The sequence below is a fragment of the Molossus molossus genome, unplaced genomic scaffold, assembly GCF_014108415.1.
Source record: "Molossus molossus isolate mMolMol1 unplaced genomic scaffold, mMolMol1.p scaffold_m16_p_5, whole genome shotgun sequence".
NCBI classification, from domain to species: Eukaryota; Metazoa; Chordata; class Mammalia; order Chiroptera; family Molossidae; genus Molossus; species Molossus molossus.
Window position 1 is genome coordinate 80,450,538 of NW_023425388.1, and position 23,165 is coordinate 80,473,702.

The window sequence follows — 23,165 nt, forward strand, 5'->3', positions numbered from 1 at the left end:
TATCTTGGAATACGTTTGTTTAGGTTGTGTGTGTGTTGGAATTCCTCACCCGCCTTCTACATCGCACAGTCCAAAAACAATCACTCCTGAGCTTGCTGACCTAATTGAAAATGTTTAGAAATATCTTTGGGTATCTGGTCATTTGCTTTTTTCTCATGTTTCATTTTCTACTTTCCCATGCTCTCCTCATTTTTCTCCAGTTGTTCATATCCATATAGGGCTGAAAAGTCTTTATGTATAAAATTTGTTATTTTTTTTACCCTCTGAATGAGGAAGAGAGATTTATCCAAAATTTAAGGAAAACCTATCTTGTGGTAGGAAAAGTTTGGCTTTATGCAGTATTACTAGAAATTATTATTGTTATAAAACAAAAGAGAAATTGTTTCCTAATACATTTTCTGGTCTTCTTTCTTTTTCTTGGTTCTTTGTTTAAAAGTAGTATGTATTGGCCTGGCCAGTTTGGCTCAGCTGTTAGGAGTGTCGGCCCACAGACCAAAGAGTTGCAGGTTCAATTATGGACAAGGACATATACCTCAGTTCTGTTCAGTCCCTGGCCCTAGTCGGGGTCATGCGGGAGGCAACCAGTTGGTGTGTCTCTCTCACATCCATGTTTCTCTCTCTTTCTCTCTCTCCCCCTCTCTCCCTCACCACTCTATCTGAAGATAAATGAAAAAAATATCCCTCAGTGCGGATTTAGAAAAACAAAAACAAAACCAACAAAAACAAAAGAAGTAGTATGTATTAATTGTAGAAAAACATTAAATATAAAAAGTATAAAAGAAAAAATAAAAATCACTCATATTCTCAACTTATAGAAGGAACTTTTGTTAATTTTTTGCTATACTGCCTTCTGATCTTTTCTGAGGAAATGTGAGTCATTTAAATAAAATGAATTTGCACACACATACTTGTATATACATACAGATATACTTGTATCTTGGAATCATAGTATATATATGATTTTTTTTTTTTTACCCTCACCCGAGAACATTTTTGCATTTATCTTCAGATAGAGCAGGAGAGAAAAAGGGAGGAAGAGAGAGAAAAAAACATCAATGTGAGAGAGACACATTGAGTGGTTGCCACCCACACAACCCCAACTGGGGTCGGGGACAAACTGCAACCGAGGTACGTGCCCTCAGTGGGAACCGAACGCAGGACTCTCTGGTCCGTGGGCTGATGCTGCAACCGCTGAGCCAAACTGGCCAGGGTTTATTTAAATGATTTTTATCTAATTTTTAAAAATAAATTGTTAGTAATTCTTATAGCATTAAATCTTTTATAGAAACATTAATTTTAAAATGTCTTTACAATAAAAGGAAACATGTTTATAGAAGCATGGTAATTATAGACAAATGTAAAGAAAAAAACTCAACAGTCACACCCCAAGAGAAATCTTTCACTAATATTTTCTTCTGTTTCTTTCTAGACTTTTGCTTTTATAAATAGAATGTTCTAAAAATAAAGACTAGTATACTGTACAAACCATTTTGTAACCACCTTTTAAATTTATTTTGAATATTTTTTGTCATTAAATTTTTTTACTGTAAACATCATTTTAAGTGACCATGTAATAAACAATACTTCATTTTTAAACATTTTCTGCCAACCAAGTCAAGATAACAGTGATTAAATCTATTCTCCCACTGGCAAAAATACCATCTTGTAATCTTAACTGCTGCTTATAGTGAATTTTGTAAGGCCCAGAAGAAAAAGAAGGAAAAAATTTAGACTAGAGCTCTGCACTTTTCCTCTTCTCTCTTTGGAGTTTAGGTACATTGTAATATCTTATTGTAATTATTTGTATTGTATATTTATTCAGCCATAAGTGTATTAAATCAACTATGGATTAGCTGGTGATATTTACTGGGTATTGGAATTCTATTTCTTTCCTTATAAATAGAAGTCATATTTGTAGAGATTTAGAGACAATAATATAAAAAAAATTTAGAGTTGATTGACAAATTTTAACAAAATATGATGTGGATCATGTGCTTGAAGAAAAACAAACTGATATAAAAACCGTAAGTCCTTTCTTGAACTTTAGGTTCAAGTGCTTTGAATGAAATTAATGTATTAATGCAATAGGGAAGGAGTGGAGAAGAGTAGCTGGTAGGGGTGGAGCCAATGATGGAAACAATAAGGAACAAGGATGGTGCACTACTCTGAGCATGTAAGGATGGGGCATTCCTACCACCCAGAAGATGTGCCCCTGGAAGGAATTGCAGGAGGGCACAATCCAGGTTTCAGGGAGACTGAATCTCGTATATTTTGAGTGCCCTCCTTAAGGAAAATGATTACAAATTTATGATAATCAATTTGGGTACGAAACTGAGTATTTATTAAAAATGAGAAATTAGAAAAAAAAAAAAAAAGAGCTCTTGAAGATGGCAGTGGGCAGGACCTGAGGGAGGGTGAGTGTATAAGAGAGTGAGCTAGTGTGTGAGAGAGTGTGAGTGGACGCGAAGGTGGATGACCAAACCCGTGTAGTGCAGAGAGCAGACCAGAAAGTTCCTGTGCAGTGGACGGGAGCAGCCTGCTACCTCGGTAAGCGGCCTTTCAGGGCACTTCTCCCTGCAGTGCAAGGAGGTCCCACCATTTTGAAAGATTCCAGGTCTTCCCTGGGAGGGGACAGTGGGAGTGGCTAGGGCCCAGCAACCTGAGCCCACCAGCGCACCTGGCACCATGGGACCAGTGAAAACTCTGTGTCAACACAGACCAGTGCACAGTAGTGGATCTCCCAAGGTGCTATTCCAGGAAGACTTGGACAGCCAGGAGCCCAGCACCATCCCCCATAGTAGCAGCCTGATTAGAGTCAAGATATACCCCCAGCAACAGAGACTGGGGAGCAGACATCTATCCCCAGGCAACAGAAGCACAGACCAGCAGCTGAAACCCATCCCCAAAATCTACAGCAAAAGCTGAGCAGGAGTTGTGCCCCACGGGGCAGCAGCACTCCCCAGTCGCCAGCAGTGGGACCTGGGGCTCCACAAAGGCCTGTTCGGTCCAGCAGTTCACAAGAACAGTGGAAAGCCGGAGCCCTAGAGAGACTGGTGTAATCCAGCTGCCCGCCTGCAGGAACTGCAGGGTGCAGGGGCATCAGAGAGGCCTGTACTACCCAGCAGGGACTGTGCGATCTAGTTACCCGCAGGACCTGTGGGGTGCTGAAGCACTAGAGAGGCCTGTGCTACCCAGCATGCACAAGATAGGCATAGAAAATGTGAAAATGGAGGGGAGTGAATAGAAGCTACACAGACAATCTCCCAGGACCAAATGGGAATTACAACTAAAATAAAGACAAATCCTCAGAAAAAAGCAACAGAAAAGCAGCAGGACAGGACCATATAACCAGGGACAATGGTAGGATCTGTGGAGGTGTGAGAGGGTGGCGGGCTGGGAGTCCATGGACAGCAGCAGTCTTCGCTGTGAGCAGAGCCCTTGGGGAATAAAGACCAAGCCTGCTCTACAGTGCCGAGAGCCAGGAGTGAGTGCAAAAACAGCCACAGGCACTCACCTGCGGGCTCCAGCAGAGGGAGGGCAGGCTGGGCTGGAACTCTGTGGGGTACCCAAAATTTTGAGGGCACTCAGAGTTTTTGCTGAGCTGCGGCCACAAAGGACTGTGGCCAGTGTGCTCCTTCCCAGAGCTGTGGGGAAAAGCAGCAGCCCCCCCACCGCACCCCCCCCCCCCCCCCTGAGAGTCAGCTTTCCCAGGTGATGCAAAGAAATGCAAATGGAGGCTCATTAACAACTAACATCTATTACACCCTCTGGAAATCCTCCTATGCAGAACACCAGGGCTACATTCTGAGGCCCTGAGTCACTGAGACAAATAGCCTCTAGGCAAAAAGCTAGAGAATAAATAAAGCTTTCCTGGGCTTGCAAATCTACCCAGGAAATTAAGACTTGACAGAAGTGTTTAATGTGGGCCCACCCGGGCTTATCCAAACCCAGTAGAGGGAGCCACAAACAGCAGAACACCAACACCCACAAGGCAAATTTGGCAGGTTCCAAAACCCAATGAGATAGCCAAAATGGCGAAACAAAGAAACAAATCCCAAATGAAAGAACAAGAGAACTATATTGAAGATGAGATAAATAAAATGCAATTAAGCAAATTATCAGAGGTAGAGTTCAGAACCATGACCTTGAGGAAGCTCAATAGCATGAGTAAGGATATCAGCACCATGAGTAAAGATATAGAAACATTGAAACCCAACCAAGTAGAAAGTAAGAATGACATAGCAGAAATAAAAGGACACATTGGAAGGACTAACCAGCAGAGTAGAGGAAGCAGAGGACCAAATCAGTGAATTAGAAGACAGGGTAGACAACCAAAAGGAAAAACAATGAAAAAACAGGAAGACAGCTTAAGAGAACTGTGGGACAACTGCAAACGTATTAACATTTACATCATAGTAGTCCCCAAAGAGAAAGAAAATGGGCAAGGGTTAGAGAATATATTTGAAGATATAGTGACAGAAAACGTTCCTAACTTGGTGAAAGAAGAAGGCATTCAAGTTCAAGAAGCATAGAGAGCGCCAAGTAAGAAGAACCCAAACAAGCCCTCACCAAGACACATAGTAATTAAAATGCCGAAAATTAAAGACAAAGAGAGAATCTTAAAGGCAGCAAGAGATAAGCAACAGGTTACCTACAAAAGAAACCCCATAAGGCTCTCAGCTGACTTTTCAACAGAAACACTACAGGCCAGAAGGGAATGGCAAGAGGTAATCAAGGTCATGAAAAACAAGGATCTGAATCCAAGATTACTTTATCCAGCAAGGCTATCATTCAAATTAGAAGGTCAAATAAAGAGCTTCCCAAACAAAAAAAAGTCTAAGGGAATATATTATCACGAAACCAGCACTGCAAGTATGCTAAAAAGACTGCTGTAATTAGTAGAAGAAATAGGAAGAAAAATAAAACCACACTAAACATAAATGGCAATAAATAAGTACATATCAATTATCACCTTAAATGTAAATGGTTTTAATGCTTCAATAAAAAGACACAGAGTAGCTGACTGGATAAGAAAGCGTGAATCACATATATAGTATTTACAAGAGACCTAGGTGACAACAAAAGACTCACATAGGTTGAAAGTGAAGGGATGGAAAAAAAATCTTCCAAGCAAACAAAAAGAAAAAAAAAAAAAGCTGGGGTGGCAATACTCATATCTGATAATATAGATTTCAAAATGTAGACCATAACTAGAGACAAAGAAGGCCATTACATAATATTGAAAGGATCTATCCAAAAGGAAGATATAACTTTCATAAAAAATATATGCACCCAATATAGGAGCACCAACATATATTAAAAATCTTCTGGAGGACTTCAAAAGAGAAATCGACAGCAAAACAATCATAGCAGGGGATTTCAACACCCCACTGACATCAATGGATAGATCCTCTAGACAAAAATTAACAAGGAAACACAGACTCTAAATGAAGTGCTAGGCTAAATGGATTTAATAAATATCTACAGAGAATTACACGCCAAAACTACAGAACACACATTCTTCTCAAGTGCACCTGGGACATTTTCAAAGATAGACCACATGTTAGGACACTAACTAAGTCTCTACAAGTTCAAGAAGATTGAAATCATATCAAGCATCTTCTCACATCACAATGGCATGCAAATATAAATCAATTGCAATAAGAACATGCAAAGACATTTAAAAACATGGAGGCTAAATAGCATGTTATTGAACAATGAATGGGTTACCATGGAGATCAGGAAGAAATTAAACACTTCTTGGAAACTAATGAAAATGAATACACAACAACACAAAATCTATGGGATGCAGCAAAAGCAGTTCTGAGAGGGAAGTTCATAGTACTACAAGCCTACCTCCAGAAACAAGAAAAATCTCTAATGGACTATTTAACTTAACAACTTAAAGAACTAAAAAGCAAACAGAAAGAAAACCCCAGAACAAGTAGAAGGAAGGAAATAGTAAAGATCAGAGCAGAAATAAATGACATGGAGACCCCCCCCCAAAAAAAATTCAAAGGATCAATGAAATAAAGAGCTGTTTTTTTGAAAAGATAAACAAGATTGATGGACCCTTAGCCAGATTCAACAAGAAATAAAAGAACCCAAATACACAAAATCAGAAATGAAAGAGGAGAAGTAACAACTGACAACACAGAAATACAAAAGATCATTAACAACTACTACGAACAATTATATGACAACAAATTTGACAATCTAAGTGAATTGGACAAATTTCTATAAACACATAGTCTCCCAAAACTGAACCGGGAAGAGATAGAAAACTTGAACAGACCAATAACAACAAAAGAAATTAAAGATGTAATCAAGACTCTCCCAGCAAACAAAAGCCCAGGCCCAGATGGCTTCACGGGGGAGTTTTACTGAACATTCAAAGAAGAACTAGTACCCATTCAACTCAAACTAATTCAAAAAATTCAAGAAGAAGGAAGACTTCCAAACTTGTTTTATGAGGCCCACATAATTGTAATTCCAAAACCAGAAAAAGACACTACAGAGGAAGAAAACTACAGGCCAATGTCCCTGATGAACATAGATGCCAAAATCCTGAACAAAATACCAGCAAATCAGATCCAGCAATACATCAAAAAATTATTCACCATGACTAAGTGGGATTCATTCCAGGAATGCAAGGCTGGTACAATATTCACAAATCAATAAATGTGATACACCACATAAACAAAATGAAAGGTAAAAATTATACGATCATATCAATATACGCTGAATAAGCATTTGACAAAATCCAGCACCCATTTCTGATTAAAATGCTCAGCTATGTGGGAATAGAGGGATCATATCTCAACATAATAAAGGCCATATATGAAAAACCTACAGTGAGCATCATACTCAATGGGCAGAAACTAAGAACATTTCCCTTAAGAACAGGAACAACACAAGGATGCTCACTTTCACCACTCTTATTTAACATAGTACTGGAAGTCTTAGCCAGAGCAATCAGACAGGAAGAAAAAATAAAAGAGATACAAATTGGAAAGGAGGAAGTGAAACTGTCATTATTTGCTGATGACATGATACTATACATAGAAATGTTCCCCAAATGTTCCATCAAAAATTTAGTACACTTAATAAATGATTTTGGCAATGTAGCAGGATACAAAATTAATCCCAAGAAATTGACAGCATTCTTATACACCAATGATGAACTCACAGAAAGAGAAACTAAGAAAACAATTCCATTTACCATCACGGCAAAAAAATTAAGATACCTAGGGATAAACTTAACCAAGGAAATAAAGAACTTATTCACAGAAAACTACAGGTCATTGAAAAAAGAAATAGAGGAAGATATAAAAAATTGGAAGCACATACCTTGTTCATGGATTGGAAGAATTAACATCATTAAAATGTCCATACTACCCAAAGCAATCTGTAGATTCAATGCAATTCCCATCAAAATACCAATGACATACATCACAGAACTAGAATAAATAGTTTAAAAATTTATATGGAACCAAAAAAGACCTCGAATAGCCACAGCAATCTTGAAAAAGCAGGACAAAGTTGGAGGGATCACATTACCAGATTTCAGGTTATACTACAAAGCCACTGTAATCAAAACAGCCTGGTACTGGCACAAAAACAGGAATATAGACCTGTGGAACAGAACGGAGGATCCAGAAATGGACCCAAGGCAATATGCTCAATTAATATTTGACAAAGTTTGCAAGAGCATACAGTAGAGTAAAGACAGCCTCTTTAATAAATGGTGCTGGGAAAATTGGACAGCTACATCAAAAAAAAAAAAAAAAAATGAAACTAGACCATCAACTTACATCCTACACAAGAATAAACTCAAAATGAATAAAATACTTAAATGTGCTTTGTGAATCCATAAAAATCCTAGAAGAAAATGTAGTCAACACAATTTCAGATATCATACGTGGCAGAATATTCAGTGATACATCACCTAAGGCAACAGAAATAAAGGAGAAAATGAATGCATGGGACTACATCAAACTCAAAAGCTTCTGCACAGCAAAAGATACAATCATCAAAATGGAAAGGCAACCCACTGTATGAGAGAGCATAATTGCCAATTATATATCAGATAAGGGGTTAATTTCCAATATATAGAGAGTGCTCATACAACTCAACAAAAGACAAAAAACCAAATAACAAAATGGGCCGAGGAACTAAATAGATACCACTTCAAACAGGACATACAAATGGCTAAGAGACATATGAAGAAATGCTCAACATCACTAATCATCAGTGAGATGCAAATTAAAACAACAATGAGATATCACCTCACACCTGTCAGACTGGCAGCCATCAACAAATATCAAACAAGTGTTGGCGAGGGTGTGGAGAAAAGGGGACTCTAGTACACTGCTGGTGGGAATGCAGACTGGTGCAGCCACTATGGAAAACAATATGGTGTTACCTCAAAAAATTAAAAATTGAATTGCCGTTAGATCCAGTGATTCCACTTCTGGGAATATTAAGAAGCCTAAAACACCAATCAGAAAGAATATATGTACCCCCATGTTTGTAGCTGCACTATTTATAATAGCTAAGATGTAGAAACAGGCCAATTGTTCATCAGTGGTGAAAGGATGAAAAAGCTGTGGTAAATATACACAATGGAGTACTATGCAACTGTAAGAAAGAAAGATCTCTTATCCCTTGAGACGACATGGAGGGACCTGGTAAGTATTATTCTAAGTGAATCAAGCCAAACAGAGAAAGACAAGTATCGCATGATCTCACTTATTTGTGTTATATAATGAACATAAAAATCTGAGGAACGGGGTAGTTTCAGAGACGTGGAAGTGGGGTATAGACTGACAATTCCCAGAAGGAGGGGGGGTGGTGTAGGAGAGATAAACCACAGAATTTATATCATGTATGCATGAACAATGGACATGAACAACAAAGCTGAAGACAGGGCAGGGACGGTGGGTGAGGTGGGTATCAGTGGAATAAAAAGTAGAAACATCTGTAACAAAAATAAATTAATTAAATTTTAAAAATTTTTTAAAAAATTAAACAATAAAACGAAAAATTATACCAACTTACAAACTATAAAATGCTAAAATATACCACAATTATTACAAAATTCAGAATAACAATGTAATATATTCATAAATGAAAATCTTGACAGACATCTGTAATCATTTTTTCTACATTTTGGTAGCATACCATATGATTGCTTTTTCTTGTGGTAAATGTTCTGTAATATCTTCTATGGAGAATAGAAAGATAATTAAGCTTTTTCTTCAGTAAGTCTGATCTGATTGTACTTTATTATTAATAGTTTAGAAAGTGTTTTTCTGTTTCATAATTCATTACTTATAATGCCATAAAATATTTCAGAATTGTTGCCAAATTTGAGAGAGCCTCTTTGAATTGTCTATCAAGTGTGAACAGAAAATTTAATGTTTCTTTTGTGCAATAACTAATCTTAAATACCCCTTGAATTCATGACATTCATAAACCACTTTGCCATGAGTGTCCTTGATGCTCTTGGTAGGACATATTCTGTTATTTTTATTGCTATAAGCTTTTCACATCAAGTCAGCCAGAAATTCAAATTATTTTCTAATGATTTATTTTTAATTTAAATTTTTTGTGAAAGTCTTCAAATTGATTTATTATATCTATTTGAAATGCCCCTCTTTCACTTAATGACTGCTTTAGTATAATTAGAAAATGTCTATTGTTATCATTCACTTCCCAGAGTTAATTTTTATTTATTTTATTTTATTGAGAAAGAATATTTACATACAGCAAACTGCAAATATCTTAAATGAACAATTCAAAGTTTTTCTCAATATAAATCCATGTAACTAACATCTTGATTAAGATATAGATAATTTCCATGAGCCCAGAAATTTCCATTTTCAGTCCTTCCAGTCAATGTTGTTGTTTTTTAAATCCTCACCCAAGGTTATGTTTACTGTTTTTATAGAGAGGAAGAGAGAGACGAAAAGAGAAACAATGATCTGTTGCTTCCCGTTTGCTCCTTGACCAGGAATTGGACTCCCAACCTAGGTATCTGCCGTGAACAGGAATGGAACCCAGAACATTTTGGTGTACAGGACAATGCTCCAACCAGCTGAGCCACCTGCCCAGGGCTCAAAATAATTTTTTAAGAGTCATCCATGTTTTTACATGTAACAGAAAAAAATATTTTTAATTGCTGAGTAGAATTTCATTATATATGACAATTTATCTTTAGGTGAGAATTTGAATTGTTCTCAGATATAATCTGTTGTTCCAGCACTAGTTGTTGAAAAATTTTGCTTTTAGATAATCAGTTGACTATTCATTGAATTATCTGTCTACCCTTACACTAATTCCATAGTCTTCATAACTGTAGATTATGAATGGAGCAGCTATAACATTTCTTGTACAGTCTTTTTTTTTTTTTTTTTGGTAAATATATTTTAAATTTCTCTTTGGTAATAAGTGGAATTCCTGTTTCATAAGATAAGTGTATGTTTAACATTACAGGAAAATGCCGAAATATTTCAGAGTGATTGTATCATTTTCCCACTGTTCATTTTAATATTTGCTGTTGTCAATCTTATTTTTTTTCCATTCTAGTGAGTGAATCTCCTCATATTTCAATTTGCATTTTCTTAATCTTTAATGATTTTTATTTCCCTGATGATTAATAATGTTAAACACCTTTTTATAACTTTTAAAAATCATTGTCTATATCTTCTCTTATGAAAATGTTTAAAGATTTTATAAATATGTTTGCTTGTTTATATTTTTGTTATTGACTTATAAGTGTTTTTTTATATATTCTGGTATAAGTCCTTTTCCATATATTTATTAGATATATTATTTTCCCAGTTCATGGATTACTTATCATTTTCTTATTGATATATTTTTTTAATGAAATACAATTTATCATTGTCTTCCTTTTGTGTTCTGTCTAAGAAATCTTGTTTGGCTGGTGTGGCTCAATGGTTGAACATTGACCCATGCACCAAGAGGTTGCTGGTTGATTCCCAGTCAGGGCACATGCCAGGGTTTTGGGCTCGATTCTCAGTAGGAGGCATGAAGGAGGCATCCAATTAATGAATCAATGTTTCTATCTCCTTCTCTCTTCCTCTCTTAAAAAAAAATCAATAAAAACATATTTAAAAAAATATTTACCTAACACATCTCTTGCTTGTATTAGACACATAATATATTATATCATGTCCTTCTACAATTTACTAGTTTTTGCTTTTGGGTTTAGGTTTATGATTTCTGTTGAATTAAGTTTTGTATATGACGTAAGGTAATAAGTTAAGCTCGTTAATTTTATTTCAAAGTTTTTGTAGTTATTAAAGAATGTTTTACTAAAGGAAACTTTCATTTTTCAACAGAATAATTTGATGTCTGTGTGAATCCATTTTTATAATCTCTATTTTGTCCCATTGAGCTGTTTGTCTATCTTATAGACCAGTTGCATACTGTCTGATTGCTCATAGATTCACAGTAAGACTCTATAAAGTAGTGTGAATCTTCTAACATTATTACAATAATCTTATTACTTTTCTGGAAATAAAAGCCCAATGGCATATTGATTGGAATTATAAATATCTAGAGAATAATTTACAGTTTAACAATACTGAGTATTTCAATTATAACATGATACATTTCTACATTAGAAATAAAAATAAATTTTATATATTTATTTTAGATCTGTCTACCTTACTATATTCACATATTAGTTCTACTAGTGTTTTGTAGATTTCTTATTATTTTCTATGGAAACAATGAGATTGCTGGTTAATAAGGGGAGTTTTACTTCTTCCTATTAAGCAATGTTGAAAATAAGTAAAATTAATATTTTTGCCTTGTTCCCTATTTTAGGAAAAAGTAATAAATATGTCATTATTAATGATGTTAGCTATGAGTTTTACATAGATGTCATTTGTCAGCTCAAAGAAGTTCACTTCTATTTCTAGTTAACTAAGAAACTTCTTTTTAAAATTTTGAATGGATATTTAATTTGCCAAATAATTTTTTTTTTGCATTGATTGAGATTGTCATATAGTTTTCCTACTTTATTCTGTTATGGTGTATTGGGTTGAATAGTGTCCACTCACCTCTCCCCCAGAATTTATGCCAAGCTGGAAATTCAGGATGTGACCTTTTTTGGAAATAGGATCTTTATAGATACAATCAAGTTAAGATGAGGTTATACAGGATAGAGATGGGGTTTAATTCAAGAAGAGAAAAATTTAGTCACAAAAATATAGAACAGAGAATGACATGTGAAGATGGAGCAAAGGGATGTCAAGAATTGCCAACAATCATCAGAAACCAGGACAGAAGCATGGGACCAAGTCTCCTTTAGAGCCTCCAGTGGTCACAAACCATGCTGACATCTTGATTTTGGAATAATGAACTCCAAAACTCTGAGAGATTAAATTTTTCTTGTTTTAAGTCATTTGGTTTGTGGTAAATTGTTCAAATTCAAATATCATTGCCACAGACAAGTTTCCCTGGAATGCAAACTCAGATGGATATTTGAATGCATGATTTTTTTGTTTCTGAGTCAATTTTTGTGGGAGAATAAGTGAAAAAGAAATGATCAGAGGGAGAAGTTGGACTTTGACACAATCACAGGAATGGCCTCACCTGATCCTACAAGTTCCAAAGAGAGGTGACTTTTATAATTGTACCAAATTAGGGGAATGAGGCTGAGTTTTTTTAGTCCTACATCAATTACTCACTTCCAGTAATTTGGAGGAATGAATGTTCATTCCAGAGGAGGCTGAGAAATCTGAGCATACCACAGTATCCACTATGGTCTACCCCTTAAGGGATTTGGATCCATCTGTTTGTATTATTTCTGGGAGTAACTCTTCAGGATTCTAGTGGGCCTCTTTTCATGAGAGAAATATTTAAGAGGACTATTAGTGGTAAAAATGAAAGCCTCTGTATCTGCAACTAGTATGAGACTAAAATTGCTATCATGATTCAAGACTTCTCTACTCTCCACCCTAGATTTCCCTCATTCATGGTTAGCTCATTCAGACCAGAATCCATAAGGGATATTAGACACTGGTTGCTGTTTTCTTCTCAGGCTATGGCTATTATATTTGTCCATATACCATATAAGTGGAGCAATGGAATTAAAAAAACAAACACCCAGTTGAATCATTCAGCTATCAAATATAGTCTTCCCATCACCCATTGTGTAACAACTGCCCTTCTTGCTCCTAAAGGACAGGGTCAATTATACTTGACATGTAGTGCCTTCTATTTTTGCAGTGATGTCTCAGCACAGAACCTAAATTACTCAGGTGATAGTTACAACTTGAAATTTGATGAGACTCTTATTGTGTTTTTCTCACAGAACAATTCTCTTTTGGATATCAAGACCTTTAAACTCACAAAACCTAGAATTGTAGTGGGAAGTGCAAATTTCCCCAAAAAACGTCACTGAGAGTGATGATAAGTGGGGTCACACTTTGTTCTCCAGTCTGTACTTACTGAGGACACTAAATGATAAAAATGATTATTGTTTTAGAGTACATATTACATCCTGCAAGATGGTGCTATCCTTGCAATAGATTATCTTTGAGCTAGTACCTCAGCTGTGCCTTCAAATTTTATTCCCTAGCTTAATAGACCAACAGTTTTAGGTGGTACAGTATGTGACAGGATGAATGGACACCTGGACACCCTGGTCATATGCAACATCCAAACCTCCTTTGCTATAAAGTGTGTCTCTATTATTGATACGATGTTATATTATGTGTGATTCCCTCTTGTTGATCAAATACACTGAATACTCTTACACAGTAGTTCTGGGGGCAAGGGAGGAAAATCCATATATGGAATATATATTGATTCTAGTCAAAATAAATCTCTGACCTTTCCAGGATTTTAGTGCCCAAGAAAGTCAACTTACCATCAACTGGCTGGTTGGTTGCCTTGAGGGACAATGGTGTATCCAGTGACTCAACATCAGTCTCTGTAGCTGACGAGTTGAATACTAGGCAGCAATAGTACCTAGATCAGGTGAGTGTGAACCCAAGCTTCCACACTTGCTGTCATGTACTCATTGTGCTAGCACTAGCCAAAGACAAAGCCTAAGTGATGTTAACTGGCTATGTAAAACCATTTATTTGTTTTTGACTCCTCAGTGAAGGATGTTGTCTAGTGGACATTACAATGGCATGCAAAGATCTTCATATTTTGTGCCCATTCCCATGGTTTATTTGTTTATTTATTTATTTAATGTATTCATTTACTTATAACTTTCCTCCCATTTTTCAATTGCAGTTGACGTACAATGAAATATTAGATTCAGGTGTACAACATAGTAATTAGACATTTATATAACTTATGAAGTGATCATCACAGTAAGTCTAGTGACATAAGTTTTAAATGAAACTATGATAAGAAAGACGATCTATTTGATGGTAAGTAACTTACATCCTAAAATCATTTCTGTTCTATTAATACAGATGTCATATTGAAAGAACATGTGGTTGGAATAAAAATCTATGAACTAGATGTTCAGGTGTAGATGAGGAATACTGGAGGAGGCTATGGCACCAATATCAGTAGTGAGATAACCCCAGTCCCTCATCTTATATTTTGTCTTTGGAGTCAGAATAGATTGTGTTTAAGATGGCTTTTACTTTGTGTCTGGGGTTCAAACAGGAAAAACCTAATATATAGTATTATTTTGTTACCTACCACCTGTATTATCAGAAATAATGACTAGATATGGAGGGGAATAAAATGTTATGGATATTTCAAGTTTCTTTTTTATGCTTTTTGCTTTTAAGCTTAGTGTCAGAGTGATCTTTCCACCCAACCAAGCAGCATTAGTTAGTAGGAACAGGAGGCTTTAAGCTTGTGAACTGGGGAATAATTAATACTAAATGTAGCTAATATAAATAAGTTCAACCAAAAACTACTTCCAGTAAAGAATAGTGAATGTCCTTGTTATGTCTCCATGTGTGTGTCTTCAGAGAACTAAGAGCTGAAATTTTCATTAGTACAAATTGGAAAGAAGATTAACTATAACTTCGAATTTATGTAACACCTTGCTGCTGAATTCATACCACAGAGATTAAGGGACTGAACAATGTTCAGAAAGTAGGCAAAAGAGACCTATTTGCATAAGTACTATTTCATCAGAGGTGGAATTTCCTTTATTGGAGTGCCAAGTGATTGCTTCAGTAACAAACTCAGGTCTGCAGGAAACATGGTTTGATTCTTGTGTGAGCAAACCAAAAGTGGCTTTTCTGAGGCTGAGCCTCAGGTATGACACACTGTACTATATCCAGACCCCTTTTACAATGTTATTATCTCCCCTACTGGTTTAATTTATGTATTTAATTTTAGTTTCCAGGGTGCAATATGGCTAATTACTTGAGAACTGCAAAACCTTATAAGTGAAATTTTTGCTTCTATAATTTGTGGCACATTAAGTATAATAATGTACATTTAATTTCCTCAAAAAGATAATTATGCTAATAGAATTATTTGAATAAAAATTTGTACTTGGTGGTGGATTATATTCTCTACCTACTAATTTATATTAATACAAGTCATTAAAGAATTGTTAATAAGCCACTTGAACCCTGGGTGGGGAAATCATACCGGTACCACTTCCACCCTCAACATCCTCTGGAGAAAGGAGTGTAGCAGACTACTGGAGGGCTAGGACTCCTATCAGATAAAAGTTCATAGGAAATATGGTCTAGCTGTCATGTGTAAAACAAAGTTTGGACGTACATACTTTGGTGGAAGAAATAAACTGATTTTTGGAAATTTGAGAACAAAGGCAGCTTCTTTGATAACAATTTTGTGTTGGTTATAAACACCAATTAAAAGTGGTACATCTGAGCATTTTGTGGAAAGAGGTCTTTTCTCTATTTCAATTGTTTCAGAGGAAGACTAGTTTTTAAAGTGAAATGAAGACTCCCAATAGGATCAGTACAGCCATAGTAGATACAGGGGTTAAGGAGAGGTGAAACTTAACATTGAAATCCAAGTACTTTAGCTCTATTGATGCCATTTTTTCCACTTATTCTACATGATAATTATTTTTTTTAAAGTCCCATTGTGCCCCGCTTTTTAAATACAATCATTCATTTATGAAAATTCAGACTTCTGAGTTACCATTAGGTATGCAGTGCACAATAAATATACTAGAATGGAAGCCAGGACTAGTGATTAGTCATTGGAGTACTCATCTTCCAAAGGCAAGAGCTTGGTTAGATCGTATTGCTGTATTACTAAGTGAATTTGGTTTGTACTTATACACTCACACCTATTTTTTCACTTACATAAATACCATGACTAGAGAGTGAATAAATTTTCTCTCTTTTTTTTTTTCGGTAGTTGTTAACATATTAAAATTCATTGATTTGGCAAATGGACCTATTATATGCCCATTATGCGTTTGCCTGTTACTTCTGATGGAAGTTATGATGGTAAAACTAGGCCTTCATGAAATTATTAGACATATGATATCAAAAAATTTAAATGGCTTAAAGTTAAAAGTATCCATTGTTTTTTCTTCTCATAAGGTTAATGAGCTGTTAGGGCAACATCCAAACAATACAGAACTATAATGAATGAAGGCTTGCTATTAGGTTGTGACCAAGAGTGGAGATTTGAAGTGTAGAATAAAAAAGACTTGGATACAAATTCTGCCTTGGCCATGCATTAGTTCTGTGTTACTGGGCAAGTCATATTCACTCTCTCTTACTTTCATCATTTTATAATAAAGACACTGTAATAAGGCTGCTGTGAGAATGAAATGAAATAATATATATAAAATAGGATTAGCAATTCCTAGCACATGATATGCATTCAAAAATCAGTAGCTATTAGAAATACATTATATGAATCATCTTAGTAAATCTTGTGTAACATACAGAGGCAGCCTTGCATTTTTAAACAAATTATCTACCTTAACTCAATAGAAAATTTTGAAAAATTATCAATTTGTGGGAAAAACTCAAATCATTACAAGAATTAAGAAAAAAAAATTTCACCATCATAGTTCATTTAATCCATAATGTAGAAGGTGCCACATTTGTTACTCTAAAGCTGACTATGTGGCTGGTGACATTAAAAGCAACAGTTTTCTATAAATAGAAATAAATTGTAGGATCAAAATGGTGGTCAAACCACCTTATTAAAGATGAGAAAACAGGCAAAGAGAATGGAAATAATTGATACCAAGACTTATTTCTTCTACCAATTATCTTTCTATAATTTGAAATTTGGAAAAAAAAATTAATTTTCCTCAGTACCCTTCAGACATTTGTTTAATTTCATGCTATGCTCTTTAAAGGTACAGAAGAGAAACCCATGAAGAGTTGAGGTAAACCTATGTAAACACTGTATGAATATTAGTGGCATTCTCATACCAATTTCTTGTACTGTTAAAATGTTTAAAATTTGGCCTCTTGTTCATGGGGAAACTTCTCCTTTTCTCTCTTTGATGATATTTACATTTAGTTTTTTACATAAGAATTCTGATAAAAATCAATGATGGCATCAAGGCAAAATTTGAGACATTTCATGAAAGTAAGGCTCATGGGATCCTTTCTTAAAGACTATAGTCAAAGCCATTGTTCTTTGATGAAGGGTTGGTACTTTTAAGTTAGCAATGTTGGCCTTTCATCCTGCATGTTCAATAACTTCTTTTTTTTAACAGGATAAAATAAAATTTTAATACATGTACATGGGGAATTCATATATGCATGAAAATTCCCTCAGTGATCTTTTCAACAGTTTTGGTCTGGGTAACTGAGAACTATTTGCCTATAAAATACATTAATAAAATTAATACTACATTAATACTAAAGAAAAGTGTTCTCATGCTGCTAGGAATTTGTGCTACAGTGAAAGCTAGTTATATTCTACTTTGTGGGAAATTGTAGTCTTTTGGTATTTTCTTTGTCTAATGAGCTCACAAGAGATGTTACCTAAACTTTGGAAAATTATGAGTGTTTTATTAATTGTTCCTCTAAATTAGCCTATCTCAGGTTACTCTGTCCTTGAACAGTTAATTGTTCCTTTCTCTGTGTTCCCATAACACTCTGTTCATACCATTATTGTAGTGCAGAACACATTGCCATATAATTATCTGTTTACATTATCTGTCTTCCCCACTAGACTTGGAACTACTTGAGAGCAGAGACCTGGTATCCTTTAAAGTTAATAGACCAACATCTAACTCTGGCGAAGATCCAGAGTCGACTTGGCACTGGTAGTATCATGCACTATACATATCCCCTGAAGTTTATTTCCTTAGACAGTTCTCACGAATCTAATTAAAGTTTTTGTGGTAATAGGCTATGTCGGGAGAAATGGTAAGTGGAGAATTAGCATTTATTGAATGAACACCTGCAAAGCGGTAGCATCTACACCCTCATTTTTTATATTAGGGTGTTTTTCTCTCAATACAGTTCATAAATCTGCCCAGTTTCACAAAGGTGCTAAGGAATCAGTATTTAAAAGAATAACTTTAGCCATCCAAAGCCATTATGTTATTATATAATCTTCTGGCCATACATACAGGATCAATTCAAGGTTAGGAAAAGGGAGGCAGTCAAAAGCAGAGCCAGAATACTTTCTAAAAGGACAAGGCCCATCATAATCCCAGGGAGTAAAGTTTTACTTGTAACACAATGGAAGAAAAATAAATTTTCTATTTCAGTTCTCTAGAGACCATTTATTAATTGATTGTTTATTGCATATTGTTTATCAAATATTATACTGGCTACAGTAATTAATAAGAAATTGTCTGTGATTTCAAAAGAAATTTACTACCTTAGAAGAATAAGATGAAATTTTAGTCAAATATATTATAAGTATCTATGACATACATATGAGACAATATAAGAGATTATTTAAAAACATAAACACTGGTATCAGAGAGACCTGAATTAAAATTCTGGCCCTGTTAGTTAAATGACTATAAGATCTTGGGCAAGTTATAGACTCTTAGCAATAAATTCTTTAGTTGTAAAATTTGGAAAATAATACTAATTCACTCATATGACTGGTTGTAGATTAACTTAGATGCTATATGTCTTTCACATAGAAAAGTACTTATTATTTTTAGTTATTATTGTGTAGTGGATATTCTAGGTACACAAAGTTAAGTAGGTGATTACTAGGTAGACAAAACAGAGAAACTTTCAAAAGATGCACTTATGAGAAAGAAAGTGGACGGTTGGGTTTTATTTATTTATTTATTTTTTTAAAAAAGAAAGTTTAGGGACTGATAATTAGCATACACTGGAATTATATAACTTCCCTAAAGGCCACTTCTTCTGCCTAAAGGAAATAAAAATGAACATTAAGACTCTTTCCTATAATCAAGCTTAATATGCATTCATTTGGTTGGAGGTTGACAAAACAAGGGAAAGATACTTCCAATTTATCCATTTCTAGTCAAAATATTTTTTTAATCCAACACACATATAGAATTTGAATAAAATTGCCAGTAAATGTGTTGACAAGTAGTTTTCAACAGAAAGTACAGACTAAACTAATCCCTTCAGAGGAGAATAGTGAGTATGTGGGAGTATATAATGAAATATAGCCATATTATTGCGTTGGTGAGATTGATTAGCATGTATTTAAATGAGTTATGATAAACTAACAAAATCATATCTGAATTTATCTTCAGTCTTCACCAAACACAATCCATTTTGTAGAATCTTCTAGGTATGCAGCACATACCCAATGCATGGTCACATATTACTCACACTCATTAAAGTTAAACATTCGTTGTTACCTACTGATCTTCAAAATGCACCAAAGGACTTATTATATTGGATCAAATAAATATTTGAAATTATTTTTAAAAAACTCATAGAATATTTATTATTTGAAAAAAACATTATCTTGTACCACTGTGATAGCAACTTAGTCCTCAGGTCTGGCTGATATCTTCTCTGACCTTTCACAGGGTGTCTATAGGAAGATCATTTCATAAACTTCCTATGGGAGTTAAGCCTATTGTCCAATTGTTCAAAGTATTAAAGAAATCTTTTTTTTATGAACCCAAATATAAATTCAAAGTACCTTTTCTTTAGCTCTAGGGGACTGATCTTTTCCCTACTGTATTAGGAGAATGTGAATAACTCCCACACTTCATTGATATTTTTAACTTGAAGTTGTAGACTGTGATCAAGTATCTACTAGTCATCTTTTGGTGGCCTCCTAGAGAGATACGGTACCCTCTCAGTATTTCTCTACTTTTTATCCTTCAACCTTTTTGTCAGTTCTGCTACCTTTCGCCCTCCAGCCTTTTCTGTGCCTTTCATTAACCTGCAGGGGCTTGGTCTATATCACAGTATCCCTTCTGATTGTCACACTAGGACCAGGTGGTCCTTGCTATTCATCTGCCACACAGCCCCTTTGTCATACAGTCTCTGTATTGTACCTCTACCCACTGCGTTTTTCTTTCTCTGTAGAGATAGTGACACTCAAGGGATAGTTTAAGTGCCCACAGTCACATTCCAAAGCATTCAGAATTGTGTCTTTTCCTATGGCAGAAAATTCATTTGACCTGAAAAGACAGCTGATTTCATGCTTCAAAATGTGTTCCAGAGGTTTTACTGGGGCCATGTCTGCAGTGCTGGCATACTTTATAAACATTATTTAAAGGGGAGGGCTTTTTGAAAAAAAAAAAAAAACTATTCATTTTCAATTCTGTCTTTGTTAGATCATCATACATTCTGAATTTAATACATATTTGTGGACAAATTGATGTACATAGTGTATGCAAAGCATTAGGTCAAGTGATGCAAGAATTAAAATATTAGTAGAAAAGTTGTTTTTCATATATTCTTGAACTTTTTTCCAGGGATGAAAATGAATTTGGACAGATGGAGCCACATTTTTTTTCCCTTTCAACTATGTAACAGTTGTTTGAGAGGTGGAATATATAATGAATAGTTCAACTTAAGGAATATTATCTGGTTACATTACATCCAGAATTCACCACTCACTGCATAGACACGAATGATCTGAGTTGTACAAATCTTTGTTTCCCCCCTCTGCAAAACTGCAAATAACAACACTCATAATAATAACAATGCCATAATAATAACACTCAAAATAATAACCATATAATTACATAATGATATCATATTATTGTTGAAAGGGCTTAATGAGGTAATCTATGCAGAACACCTAGTGAGAAAACACTCAATCATGCTTCTGTATTTGTTTTATTCTTGTAGGGGACACCTGATATTTTTATTACTCAGCAGTTATATTGTTCTTATATGGGGAAAGTCTCAAAATAAAAAAGAGTGTAGAGGCTCAAAAGTCTGGCCCAGAGTAGAAAGAAAGGAGAAAAACTATGCTCACCTTTAGAAGCTACAGCATTGTCTCCTGGAATTGGTACTCAAAGACATAATGAGTTAAAGATGTCCAATATTTATAGCAATAGCTGAGATTCTGAGGTACCAAAGTTAAATACCTATCCTTCATGGAAGGGTTCTGTGGAGTTATACTTTTGTAGGTAGATAACTTCTTGACTTCCCAAAACTCTCATCTGCCTTTTCAACTCAGAGGGACCCTCTAATTCAGTCTGGGTTTCCTTTCCCTGCATGGAAACTCGCAACAGTCAGTAAGGTGAGAACAATGATAGAACTATTTTTTTTGTGTGTCTCTAAGACATTGCTGTCCTTGTTGCCTGGTGCTCAGTGTTGTGAGTGGCCTTTATTTTCTTTATTTTTATATATTTTTCTCTCTCTTTTTTTTTAGATGTTTCAGATGGTAAGGTAAATTGGTCCCAGTTATTTCATCTTGATGAGACATGAAAGTCAGTAATCTAGTGTTAGTCATGTACATAGATACACATGAAGGAACTTTGATAAGAGTGGGCTGTATTCTGATGCCCTTTGTTCCTATCTATTCTCTACAATAGACTCACAAAATATGGAATTCTTGCATAAGAAGAGTTGGTTTCTGTCCTGTGACTCAGGAATAAGATGGAATTACAAACTTGAGTGTGGATTCAGTTGTAATTGTGGGGCTGTGTTTTCTACTTAACTGCTGGGGGGATGTCTAGATTCAAAGTCGATTTAACAAATATTTATTTCAAATGTGTGTCTGGAATTTTTCCCTCATTTCCTGGAAAGAGTAGCTCAATGGAAACCAATAACTAATATATTTTATTATTAATTTTGTTGATACCTTTGAATAGTGATATGTCAATTCTGTATAATTATGGCATTACTTTGAACTGTTGATATTAGACATGAAGGGAAACTTTAGTTAATACCATGGTTGTCATTAGGCTTGTCAATGAATCTGAATAACAGTTATAAATCACAGGGAGATAAAACAAGGGGCAAACCTTTTTAACACAGTAGTGTGGTTTCAGTGGAAAGACTGTGGAAGAGTCTTTCTCTTTCTTCGAAGCCTTTCAAGTATATTCATTTGGGAGGTTAAAATGTCTATATCTTATTTTATGAGAGGCTTTTGAAATGACATTTTGTTGCTACTGTAAATAAGCTACCATAATCATAATGGAGCATAACTATTGATACAGGAATCTTGGAACCTGCTTAAAAATATACAATGCCTCTTTTAAAAACAAAACAAAACAAAACAACAACAACAACAACAAAAACTAAGTACAACTAAACTCTTTGGCCTGAAATACAATGATCTAAATGCTGATCTTGGTGTTATATTTGGAGTTAAATTCTGACTTTTCCATTCTCATACTATGTTAATCACTCTGCCCCTCATACTCCTGATCTGTACAACGGAGACTGTAAAGTTATGATGAAAATTACACAAGATAAATCCAATACATGGTATCTATGATTATTTTCCACTCCTACTCTGTACAAATTTATCCCAAATGTCACTTCATGCTATACCAAGCATGTTTGCAAATTTGTTGCAAGAATAACCTTTAAGTGTTGCTGCAGTGCCAAGATTCAGTGTAAAACAAACCATGATATTTTACTTATTTTTTTCTCTTTTCTTTCTTATATCTAAATCTTTCTACACTTCTCAAGAATATTTCCTATATACTGCTTACTTCAATTACTCTTTGAGCTTAACTTCTCTAGTAAAAACTTTTTCCTCATAGCTCACCAAAATATCTTCTTTCATTCAACTACACCCTAAAATTATATATTTTACAGAATTTGTCATTT